At 42.4% G+C, this 12,960-nt stretch overlaps 1 protein-coding gene and 1 non-coding gene across 3 annotated transcripts in view; both read right to left on the minus strand.

The window, feature by feature from the left end:
* Maml3 (mastermind like transcriptional coactivator 3) overlaps positions 1-12,960 on the minus strand; it is a 394,119-nt gene that overhangs the window by 296,835 nt on the left and 84,324 nt on the right. The window lies entirely within an intron of this gene.
* Positions 6,961-7,033, minus strand: Trnaa-ugc. The gene has a single exon. It is a non-coding gene; the product is annotated as a tRNA-Ala (tRNA).

Consider the following 12,960-nt stretch of genomic DNA (forward strand, 5'->3'; position numbering starts at 1 on the left):
ATGTGACTGCATTACAGGTGGTGAAACCTTTAATAGGTGGGACCTAGTGGGAGATGGTTAGACCACTGAGGTCACTGCCCTTAGAAAGGACTGATACCGTTCTCATGAGACTCCAACTTTTTCTAGTAGGATCAGGTTATAAATGAGCAAGCCTGACCCCCAAAGTTCCCTGGCTTCCTGTGTGGCCTGGGACCTCTTCTACTTCTACTACTGTAACACCACCAACATGAGGTCCTTACCAGATGGAGCAGAAGATGGACCTTCAGAACTATGAACCAAATAAACCTCTTTTTAAAAACAAATTACCAAACCTCAAGCATTTTGTTATAGCAACATAAAGTGGACAAATATAGGAAATAGGTAGATAAGAAAGACCCAGTCTGGCTCTGAATAACTTAAAGTGAAAGGATACGGTTTCTGATTTTCTATATAAAAGGAATTTAAGGTTATCAACTGGGCCGTGAAGGGCACCCGGCGAAGTGATGTTCACAAAGCAAATGCAGTCTGTATGCAATTATATATTTATTTGATGTGGCTTTGCAGGAATGCCAAAGTGGACACAAGAGAAGGACTAGAGACCTCCTTGGGCTGCACCAGTACTACCCAGGATGCAGCAAGTTCAACTGAAAGTAGAAAGTAAAAAGTTCCAAAAGGGGAAAGGAAAAGGTAGCCATGGTGCTTCAAAGGACTGGAAGATAAAGTCTGAGGGGGAGACCCTGAGAGAGCGTTCACTGGGGAAATTGTATTTAAGAGCACTTCTGAGACCAAGTTATCCACGGGAGAGGCTTGAGGGAAAGGAGCGATCTGGACAGAGGGCACGGGTAAGCAAAGGCACAGAGCAGAGGACACAGCAGGTCCCCACGGCAATCTGACAGAGGCCTTATAAGGAGGCTCACGAAGGATGTCAGACCAGTGTGCACTCGAGGGCAAAGTGCTGGGGGACTTAGAGGGGTCTGTGTGTGGCCAAATGAGTTGGGAGTGGTGTGAAGCTGGGGTTTGGAGGAGGAGAATTATAAACCAGGAAGAGAGATGCAGGGGAGCTGGTCCTGGCAGGTTTCCTTGGCTGGAGCACAGCGCCTGTATCTGAATAATGAAGTTGGTCAAACCGTGAGGGATGCAGCCCAGAGAGGGAGGCACCAGCCAGGGCCTAGCTCTCCCCGCACAGGGGGTGCCTAGCCCTGAGAACATGCTGAGCACAGACAGAGGAGCCCAAGGAACACCACCTCAGAGTAGCCAGCCCTGGTCAACCACAGGATGAGTCGACTTACAGGACTTGTTGGTCTGTCTGTCTGTCCGTCTTTGTTTCTTAACTTCTGGGCCCATTTTTGCAGCATTAGTTTGTCATTAACATCTTCCCCCCAGAATAGGCACAGTAGACGAAGGGGTTGGGTGACCTGTAAATCCCTTTGGTTTAACTTAGAGGAGACTGAAAGTAAAATGAGGTTTGAAGGTTATCTATGAATTTTCTCTTTAAATATTATAAACAAGAGCTGGCAGCCCTGACTATCTTCTCGTGATAATGAGAAAAAGAAACTTTTGAGACAAAAAAGGAAAATGTCCCAGACATTCAGCACTGGGTAAGGTTTTTCAGTGGGGCTTCCCTTTTTGCTTAAGCAGATACTTTCTTTATGAAAGCAGTTTCGTTTTGTTCACATAAACAAACAAAAAGCCCCAAATGAGTATAAAGGCTGTGAGAAGCAGGTGGAGGATGAAAATAATAGTCACTTCTCTGTGTGACCCTGAGTAAAGGAAATGGATTTCAAATACAAAGAGAACACTTCCTGGGGCAAGTGGGCCATCTAAGCCTGACATCCCACCCAAACAGAGCAAAACCAGGAGGTTACAGAGCACCTCAACATCCTTGGTTCAGAAATAAATGCAGATTAGTTTTTCAAAGCAACCAAACAATAGCGCCATCTCCAAAAGGTCAGGATCAACTTGCTGGGAACCTGCTTGACACAGAATGGAGGAAAGTCTCCTTGAACTTAGGCTTCATGGGTCTGCGAGGGCAAGGGGCACCTTCACACTGTCATCACCAAAGAGAGCAAACATTTTCCACGGGATCTGTTTTGTTCTAAGGTCAGATCTACAAAGCCATAATTACCCAGGTAACTCGGGTCTGATGTTGCCTAAAATATCCTGGTAATTATAGGAGAAAGGTCATTTCCTGTGTATAATCTCAACTATACCACTGGCTGTCTACACTGGCAGTGAGCCAGTTAAGAACAGCCTCTCATTTCACTTTGTACTAGCACAGACCTTGCCAAAAGACTATGAATCCTTAATGGGTTGTTTTTTTTTTTTTTTTTAATTACCTTTATAAATATGCCTCCGCCCTTGTCCCACTCCCTAAAATGATCTAAGGACGCCAGGAGATGACACATAAAATACCCTTTGCTCATTTTTGCATTCAAAGGAAATGCACTCAGGAATGGGAGGAGACTGTCACAAGACAGAAAGGAAAGGAGAGAGAACAGGAGGAAGGAACAGGGTGCCCAGATCCGCAGAACTGCGGGATTAAAAGACTGCAGGCTGCGCGGGGAGAGAGAAAAGCCACGCGGATGTGCAGGTCAACAGACATCTTATTCAGATGAGCCCTGACAACGCAGGCAGTTTGGGGGCAGAGAGAAGCGCATCTGCTGGTGTGCGATTGCACGGGGGAAGCGACCGTTCCTTTTCCTTCACAAAGAAAAAAAAAAATGGCATTTATCTCAAGTACAGCCAAGCGTATTAGGATTCACCTCCCCCATTCTTTCTTCCCTCTTCCTCCTACCATCTCCCTTGCCACCTCCCCTTCCTGTTGCAAAAGAAAAGGTGGGAGGGGGAGGAGGACCCGCCGGTCACAGACCGCACTGTGGGGTTCTCTTTCTTCAGCTTTTACCAGCCTATGGGGGTCAGGATGCTATTGGTTCAGCTTTCCGTGCGATTTGGTGCCTCTCACTTAGCAACAGCGAGCAGGAGACTGCAGCGAGCGACGCCACCTGGATCAGCGAGTGTGCGAGGGTTTAAAACGAGCCACACTCGCTCCGGGGGAGACAGAAGGGGAGAGAGAGAGAGAGAAAGAGCAGTCTGAGCTTAACATATTGTACCACCAAGAGCAGGGCTTAATCAGGCTGCGCCCAGCAGCCAACAGGCAGGCTGCGGGGAGGAGCAGAGACTGGACAGGAGTGATTTTAATGAGTCTGTGCATACACCCTAGATTGTCTCCGCGTGTTTTTCTTTAAAGGACAATCTACTGCTGCATGGGTGGTGGGTGGGGAGAGAGATGGTTATCTGGGCAAGAAATGAGAGATGAGATGAATCTGAAACTCTGCAGTGAGTTTCCTCGGTTTGATTTTGTTTTACACCAGGGTGTTGTTACTAGAAAGGAAAAAGTAAAATTGGGTGTACTTGAAAAGGCAATTGGCTATGTAATCAGGGGATTTTTTTTTTAATTAGTCAACACAGTAGCTATTTCTAAATCCTAAATTCCATTTTAGTGGTTGAAAATTAGCTTTGTGGAAGTGGCAAAAGAGAAGTACAGCTCTGCTAGAAAGAGATTTTCTTTTTTTCTTTCTTTCTTTCTTCTTCTTTTTTTTTTTTTTTTTTTTTTTTTGCTTTGCTTTGCTTTGCCTCCTTTGTGGTGCAAGGGAAATTTCTGAGAGGGAGGCTGATGGAAGTTCTGCCCCCTCTCACTGCCCAAATGTAACTGCTCAGCAGCAGTAACCAGGAAACACCTCAGGCTAATCCAGATTCTCCTGCTTCTCTTCATAGAATCCTCCCCTTCCCCTGGTTCTAGGTCTCCCTTCCAAAGGTTAGAAGGATCATCTCACCAGTGTCTCCACTCCAACCCACCAGACTCCATAACACCCAAGAGCCAGCCTTAGCCTCTAAAATACAGATGGCAAAGGATCCCTCTGCCGGTCCTAGGGAAAAATGGAGCCCACTTGGGTCTTCCACTGGGGTCATCTGTGCCCTGGAGACAAAGACCAGCACCCTGCAGGACACAGATGGGCCCCTTTCTCCTTGCTACACCAGACCCGATTAACCCCTTAAGTACTGAGTAGCAGAAGCCACTGACTATAGTGACACCTACTGCTCGGGGCACAGCTGTACATCCTGAGATCACCTATCGGGTTCTCACTGATGGACACATTTCTGGCTACTCTGGGAAAACAGTTGACTGGGGACATTTGTGGTTCCCTCACTTTCAGGCAGACCTCAGAGATTGGCCTGTAACTTAGGTCTCCTCGGTGGAGACACAACATACACCCATCTATCAAGAGACTTGATCTAGACTGCGTAGAGGACAGTGGAAAGCAGTTTAAAAGAGCTCATGCCTTCTTCAGAGTCACTACTAAGGAGAAACCACTGTGTTATCCTGATACCTGATTAAATTATTCTGGGAAAAATGAAAGGACTCACTGAATTTTGCTCTACTTAGAAAAACACATTAGCAAAGCATGGGTACAAGGAATAGGGGTACTTAAAAACTCTACTTGCACAAATTATAGAATAGCATTTTAAATTAGTCTGTATTTCTTTTATTCTGTGCATTCGTTAGATGGCAGAAATTCCCTCTTGTTGAGGAAAAAATCCATTTAATTTTGAAAGTCAAAATTAACAATATTCTGAAAAGCAGGAGAAAATGCCTGTATGCTGATACCAATAATATTTACAAGTGTTTGATTCTTTTCTCCAGGAAGGACAAGAAACAATATCACAAACAGAATCCAGGACTTCCTCCCAAATAGGCACTAAGTTTAAAACCACACCAAGAGGCCAAGAGCATAAGTCAGGATAGTTATAAAATTAATGGGTCAGGAGGTACAACTTGTTTCGGTTTTGGCAAAGCACATCTAAGGAGTCTTCCGTCATGATAGGTACACATTGAACAGAACACTAGTAATGCAGAAACTTCAAATATCACCCTTTCTTCTGGATGACTGAAATGCTTTGCAGATATTTTGCTGATTCACAAACAATCTACTTGGAATAACTGGGTGTTGAATTGTGATATTCTCATTTCTCACGTGGGAGACAGGAGTTGTACAGTTTACCCAAGGTCACAGCACAAGACAGTGGAGGTTTGAGGGATCAGGCCTCCTGATTTAAAGCCCTCTTTTAGCCCCTGGGCCACAAGTGGCAGGTGGTTCTCTCTGAATCACAGTGGAGTCGACCTCATCCCTGAGTTAATTTGTGCTACTGTCGCAGAGTTGTTGATGGCCCTCTTAACATTCTTCTTGAACTTTCTCATGTGTCATTGCTTTCACAAAATGGGTTAAGAAAAAAATTAGTCTATGGGGGGCATGAATAAAACCTATTTAAAAAAAAAAACAGCCATGGTTCAAGTGTAAGTTGAGTGAAAGGCTGTATTTACCACCTGCACCTACCTAGCCAATGCCAACACTGAAGGTGAAAGCTGCTCCAGGTCTTCACTAGACAGGGATCCACAAGGTGGAGCTGCTGGGGACGGGGGTGGGGTGGGGGGCAGCTGTGTAGTTAGATTCATAGTGCAACACTGAAACTTTCACTCTTTCCACAGACTATCCCACTGGCCGAACACAGCCCTGTGTGTGGTGTGCAAAGCAGAGCCCAGTGACTGGTATGTGTGGGCCATGTGTGGTTGTCTGGTGGGGTGACGGTGATAGAGATGGCATTCTCAAATGTCCCTCTAAAGTCATATATATATATATCTGTTAGGAGAGGCTCCTTCTCTCAAAATATTCCCAAATCAACAACTATTTTTTCCTAGAAGGGAAGATAAATAAATGGTGATAAATGTATCCTTATGATTCATTTTTCCCCCAAATTCTATTTTAACATAAAGCCCCAATCAATATCCAGCTTTAACCTACAGGACTACGCTTATGAATTATATGTTACTGAAACCTACAGAACACCCCTACTGAAAACGTGAAAGTGGTATTTTATTAAATTTTATTAAATCAACCACAAGAGGCAAATACACCGTGAGGGGCTTTGCATTCTTCAGGTGGTGATATGAACTATAGCCACCAACAACTGGTGCCCCTGGTGTTGGATAGAAAACTTCAAATTCTGAAACTTGTCTCCTCGTGCAGTCACTTCCAAAATTCTTCACATCTCCCGAGGTGCCAGGATTCTCCCAGCACCGGCTTGGAAATGGGGGATACCTTGACTACTCCCCACCTGGCCTCCCTCAGTGCCTCGGGATGCCCATTGGACAATTCTGGAACGTCTCACATCTGGATCTCCCACTTCTGGAATAGGTACTGGACTATCTTTTGGTTAGTCTTCCAGGGCCAAACCACCTCACACCTAAATTACTGCAGACGTCACATTCCTGATCCCTGGGTTTCCTGCTGGGCCATCCAACTTCATGTCCCCGTTGACCCTCACACCAGCAGCGACTCTTACCTCTTACGTAATTCAATCACTGCAGATCTAAAGAACTTCACTGCAACTTGGCTCATACACTTTTATAAATAGATCAGGCTTATGTATACATATTTATCCAAACTTTTTTTTTTAATGAATATACAGGGACCAGCAAATCTTTACTGTAAAGGGCCATTTAGTCAATATTTTAGGCTTCCAGGGCTGAAGGGCAAAAGTGATCTTACTTATGAAGATATTGATACAACAAGAGAGGAAACAAACTTCCACAAATATTTGTGATCAAAATTCAAAACTTTGTTTATGAACACTGAAACTAGAGTCCCACACAACTTTCATGCACCATGAAAAACTATTATTATTTTGATTTTATTCCCCCAACAATTTAAATATATAAAAAATCATTCTGATCATGTGAGCCATACGAAAACAAGTGATGGGCCAGGGTTTGGGCTCATGAGTCATTGTTTGGTGACCACTAGAGTATGCATTAAATGGTTCTACCTGTGGTCAAATGCAAACGGGAACAAAAATTTTTTACTCCCCTTTATTTTCTATTTAAGACATTTCTGTATTGTTTATATATATATATTTTTCTTTTTTTGGCGATGCTGGGGATTGAACCCAGGGCCTTGTGCATGCAAAGCAAGCACTCTACCAACTGAGCTAGATCCCCAGCCCCTGTTTACATTTTAATTACAGACATGCATTACTTTTATGATTGAAGAAATAATGGGCTGCAAAGGTGCTTTAGTGGTAGAGTGCTTGCCTCCAATGCCTGAAGCCCTGAGTTTGTTCCCCAGCACCACCAGAAAAAAAAAAATTTAAAAATAAGAATGAAAAGAAACAATAACAGAAGTTTTGATTGACGGATTAAAATAAAGACCTCTCCAGAGCTTTCGAGATCCTGCCCTCTGTTTCTATGAGGATGGCAGTGTCTCCATGACCTCCCTAAAATCCCCTGGACCTACTGCCTGGCAAGATCATGCTCATATTTCAAGTTATTGACATTTCCTAACTTTCTTCTTTAAGACCTTCATACGTGAGACAGCATGGGGAAAGCCTGTCATCTGATCATCACTTGTCAGTTAATTTAGTGTGTGTTTAATCCTGTCTCTTAATTGGCCTCTGAGCTCCCCACAGGCAGGGACCACCTCAGAACCTCCTCCGCCCTCCAAAGCAGCGCACGGTGATGAATCTCCAACATCAACAAACACTGCATGGCTATGTATTTGATCAGTCTATGCTAAAATGCAACAGTAGACTTTTTAAAACAGCATTTAATGAATATTCTAGGATCAGCAGGTAGAAATTAGAAACATGGAAATTTTGTCTTAATGTGCGAAATGCTATTTTTTAACTTTTAAAACTGTCCAACAATGAAATACATTGCCTCTTGAAATAACACATTTCCTGACACTAAAAAGTATTCAAAACACAAGTGTACAGCCATCTGTCAGGGATTCTGTGGAAGGAATTCCTGTATTATGTAGGTCAGACCACATGGCCTCTAAAGTCCTTTCCCACTCAAGAATCTGTTATTCTGATTGACTGTATTCCCCTATCCAAAAAAAAAATCTCATTTGTTTGTTAAAACTGAGTAGCTTAAAGCAACAGAAATCACAAGTGTGCAATACTGATCATTGGCATTTTTTTTTTAATTCTAGGGGTGTATGGAGACAGTATTGGTCTGTTTGTTTGAAGCAGGCTTAGAACATTCGATAAACCTCAAGCACCAACCTGAGAAAGAGATCTCAGAGCACAGAGATTTCCCACCTCTCCTTGAGACGGCTCCCTGGAGATGGTTTCCTCATTGTTGTTGATTTATTTTTTAAGTGCAGTTGTTGGGTTGATGTCACTAGTCACCTGTCTGAATGATACCATGTAAATCATAATTATACCTTTATTTTATTTATGCTGACTCTATCTTTCTAGATCCTTTAGAATTCCAGGAAAATCCCAGATTCAAAACGAGCTTAGAAACATTTTACTTCCCTTTTGGAAGTAAAAATATAGCCCCTTGGGCACCCAGCTACAAGTACACATGATTTCAAAAAGCCAAATGTCCAAAAGGGCCCTCCAAGAGTCCTCTCATCAAGTACCTACGGCACCCACCATGTGCCAGGCAGTTCTGTCTGTACCAGGTACAGACAGTAAGCAAAATGTCTGTACACGGGTCACCTACCAAAAGGTCATTTCATTGTTAAAAAAAAAAAAAAAAGAGTGAAAGAATTCCATTGACTGGCTTGCATTGTCTAGGAAAGATTGAGCTTTCTTAGAAGTTTACAGATGGAGAATCAGTGACTTTAGAGATAGATAGCAGATGACAAAGAAATGCATATGCAAGAAAGAGAAAGAGGTAAAAGAGTGAGAATCAGCTGCAACTGTAGGGGCTCCTGGTGTCAGATGTAAGGACAGGGACAGTAGGCACTAGCAGAGAGGAAAGGGTGAATGAGACTCTGCCTGGGGCTAATACTGGAAATAAGTGGGGCCCAGGTACCAGTGTGTGCGCAGCCTCCAATGCCCCAGGGCCTCTGCCACAGGATGCCTTCAGGTTAGCTAATCAACTGGTGCTCACGACAAGGAGTGACCTCTCCATGTTCCAGTTCCCCAAGCACCTTCCAAGACAGTTCGGACATATGTTCTACAAAGCACCTACTTCAAGCCCTGCCCGTACAGAATGCCCTCTGTCCATCTTCATTTTCTTTTCGTCTTCTCCTGGAATTGTTTCAAAAAGATTCAGGCATGCTATAAATCTTCTGATTCTTAAAAAAAAATCAGGACTAATAATAATAGCTTACAGTTATTGAGTGCTCACTCTATGCACTAAGCTAAGAACTTTACCCGGATTATCCCAAGTTTTAGACATAGAAACTGAGAATTAGAAAAGTTCAGTAGCTTGCTCAGGTCAGAAGGCTAGTAGATGACAAAGACAGGATTTAAACCCAAGCAGTGAAACTCCAAACACATCATTCTCAACCACAGAACTGTAGAACAGTAGCAAATGCCGTGTTGACCCACCTTCTCATCTTCCAAAGCCTTCTCATCGTTAAACCATAGCTATTTGAAAAGCCCCAGTGTGGATTTCAAGAGTTTTCTTTCATTCATCTGAGAAATTAGATACAATACTTTTTTTAAAAAATAAAATATTAACACAGAGTGGAGCAAGAAGGAAAAAAAAAAGGATGAACCTATTTTGGGGGGAGGGGGGCGGATCCTGGAGATTGAACCCAGAACCTTAGTGCATGCTGGGTAAGCACTCTACCAACTATATCTCCAGCCTAGAAGGACGACACTTTTACAAAGATTTCAATAGGCTTGTGTTTTCCCTTGAATACTTTGTCTCTGTTGGTAGCTCCTTAAGTTTAGACTCTTTTTAGATTATGAATTTAAGCTACCTCGCTAAGAAAGGAGAACCTAACATTTGATGTAATTCTTTCCTTATTCCAGGTTGACTTGGGCCAATGAATGGACAGACAACATTAGATGTGATATGGACAGTTCCACTCGCAGATGGCATTACTGTGAATCTGTATGTTCCTGGTACTTGTGTCCTGCCAAGTTACATGATTTCATGTTACCACGATGCGACACAGCGTCTATCTCACCATGTTACAGCTTTCTGGTGTTTTTGTTTTTAGCCACCATCTACCATCTTTTTTTGTTTCCCTCTTCCCCTATTGGAGCATATTTAGTTTGCTTTATTTATTTATTTGTTTATTTATTTATTTATTTTTGCTCTGATCCAATAAGAGGCCCAAGCACAGGTAGAATAGAGAATAAAGGAAGAAAAAAAAGGAGTAGAGTGTGAGAGAAATGAAGAGTCTGGGGACCCGTTTTCTTCTGAGGTGACCACATCTGACGAGCAAGGTAAGATGAGCGTGCGCAGCGGCACTGTGGGGTAGCTTACGGGGCAGGTGAGGACCGTTTCGGTGTGAGTATGCTGAGGGCACAGGTCTTCTCCATGTAGAACACACTGAAACCAACAGCTGTGCTTTCTACAACAACTCCCATTCCCTCTACCGGATGGAGCTTCACTTTGATTTTTTTAAAAATTTGTCTAACAGAGGTAAAGAAATAGATATCCTATTATCAGAAGCTCTAGGACAACTTTAAGTTTGATCAGGGAAAGAAAAGCATCTGATTCACTGCAACATCCCAGGCCTAATCATAGGAGCACAGCAGCATTCAGTAAGCATGGCCAGGGGCTGGGAGGATGGGGCATGGAGAAGGGTTGGCTAACGGGTTCAAGAACACAGATGGGATTAAGTTCCAGTGTTCTGCAGCACAGTAGGATGACTATAGTCAACAATAACTCATTCTGTGTTTCAAAATACCTACAAGAAAGGATTTTGAATATTCCTAATAAAAAGAAATGACTAATGTTTAGGGGTGACGTATATGCCAATTGGCGAGATTTGATCATGGCCCGTTGTAAACAGGTGTTGACCATCACGCTGTAGCCTGTGAAGATGTACAACTACTTCTTGTCAATTACAAATCAATAAGTAAATGCATTCACAGGAAGAAAAAGAGAACCCGGTAAACAACTCTGGAGGAATGCCTGGTGGCAGGGGTGTTCCTTCCCCTGAAGAACAGTCATCCTTCCTAGTGTGTGCAGACTTAGGAATGGAAGAGTTTCAAGAATCTGATATCGCACCGGTCCTGAGGAATGTGCTTAGGAGCATGTGCTGATTGGGGATTCAGTTCAAACGTAAAAAGAAATGCTCTTGACATTCTTGGTATCTGATTATTAAGGAAGCAAAATAAATCTCTATTATAAAAGCAAATAAACAAAATAAAATAAATCCTCATGATTTAAAAAAAACATAAAATAAATAAATAAAGATATAAAATAAAGTGAATGAGTAAATGGCTGCGTGCTCAAGAAAGGATTGCCCGGTGTGAACAGAGAGCCTGAGAGAGGCCCAACTTCATAAATCTGTATTAGGATAGCCCTTCTTTATAAAGGAATCAGCTTTCATAAAACTGGCCTGGGTGACTTTAAGTTTGCCTCTAAGAGCTAAAGACCAAGATAAGAGAGGGAAAATAGAAAAGGATGGGTTAAATTTGCAGAAATTGTCAGGGTTTCTATGGCAGTGAAATGCAAAATCAAGGGTGCATCTTTTGCACATAGCAATGTAAAAGGTATCTTAAACACAGGCAAAAATGTTTTCTCTCCAACATAATAGTTCTTATACATATTTGGAACTCAAAGTTCCTTTGTTATATGCGACATGATATCTGATGTAATATCTATTTTATGTATATTAACAAAGGCCTGGAAGACTCTATCTGGGTTTACAGAGGCATCCAAAAAGGGGGTAATAATAAACCATCAGAAGTCACAAGCCTGAAACGAAAATCCAGGCTGTGAACAGAGGTAGGCTAACTTTCCTTAATTTAACCCAGTATCCTGCTCCTGCTATAGCCAGGAATACAGATCCCAAAAACATTACAAAGATGTCCTTGACTCAGGCATTAGATCAGGGCTAACATGGCCAGTCACAGTGGAAGCACAGGAAACCATTTCAAGCCAGACACTAAATTAAATGGAAAGTCTTGCTTATTTCATGGATTTCTCCTACAGTGAATGTCAGAGCCTGCATTAAGTTTATAAAACAATGTCTAAATGGTGCTATGGTTTGGATGTCTCCTAAAGTCCCAGGTATTAAGGATTTGGTCCCTACTCCCTGGCACTATTGGGAGACGGTAGGGACATTCAAAAGGTGGAGCCTAGTGGGAGGTTCTTCTAGTCATTTGGGGTGTGCCCTTGAAGGGGATGTGAGGATCTTAGCCCCTTCTTCCTTTCTTTCCACTTCTTAGCCACTATGGAGTGAGCAACTTCCTCTGCCATATGCTCTCACCACAGGCCCAAAAGCAATGAGCCCCATCGACCATGTAGATTGAAACCTCCAGACTATGAGGTGTAATAAACCTTTCCTCTTTTTTAGTTGACTATCTTAGGTATTTTGTTACAGTAATGGAAAGCACTGGCTAACTAAAATATCACTATTATACATGATATTCTGAGGCTCTTAAATAACCTACAATCTATTTAAATACAGGTACTGAATATTTTGTATCATTCATATAAAAGTAATCCCTATTCCTAAATACAACACTAATGCAATAAGCAGAGTGACAACCTGTAAACAGAAATCTAACTATACATGCCACTGGATTTCAGCCAGAGGGTCCAGATTCAAACTGAAATTCTGTGCTATCAGCACAGAATAATTTTATCAGCTAATCAGGCAGGAGAAGAAGCAACTGGTCCCAGAAAACTTTGATTTTATTCCAAGTTATCATCAGGGAATAAGATGAGTCCAATTTTATGTAGCTAGGAGTGACAAAATGGCATGCACATCTGAGGTGGATTTCTTTGTGGCACATATAAAGCAGAGGTAGGTTTTCAAAGTTCTCCTCATTCCTCTCTTCTCTACCACCAGCACCTACAGCCATATTTCATTTTCATTTTAGCAAATGGTCAACTTTTCTTTTTTTTTACCAGAATTGGACTCAAATCACTGTCCCTAAGTAAGTTAAGCAATTTGGTGCACACAGGAGATCTATCATAGAAAGAGATCCATCTAATGAAAG

This window comes from Marmota marmota, unplaced genomic scaffold (assembly GCF_001458135.2).
Source record: "Marmota marmota marmota unplaced genomic scaffold, marMar, whole genome shotgun sequence".
NCBI lineage: Eukaryota > Metazoa > Chordata > Mammalia > Rodentia > Sciuridae > Marmota > Marmota marmota.